Source organism: Nothobranchius furzeri, chromosome 1 (assembly GCF_043380555.1).
Source record: "Nothobranchius furzeri strain GRZ-AD chromosome 1, NfurGRZ-RIMD1, whole genome shotgun sequence".
Lineage (NCBI taxonomy): Eukaryota > Metazoa > Chordata > Actinopteri > Cyprinodontiformes > Nothobranchiidae > Nothobranchius > Nothobranchius furzeri.
Genome location: NC_091741.1, coordinates 50,656,084 through 50,656,388, shown reverse-complemented (window position 1 = coordinate 50,656,388; position 305 = coordinate 50,656,084).

Here is a 305-nt window from a genome sequence, read left to right as displayed (position 1 = left end):
CTCTCTCTCATTTGCACTGAAGAGTACCCTACTGTGCTTTTTCCAATTATTGAGCAAACTAGGGTATTGGTATATAGAGAAAAACTATATGGGGCGCCAGCTGTAAATTAATAAATCCAAATAAAAATGGCATCATGGCTTTAAACATTCAAAATAAAATCTTAATATAGTTAAACATAAAAACTCAAGTTCCTATGTAAAAATAATTGAAACGTGTTTATAATTCAATCTTAATTTCTCAAGTTAAATACAACAATTGGATAAATTGAACTATAAATATTACAAACGTTAATTCATATATTTAG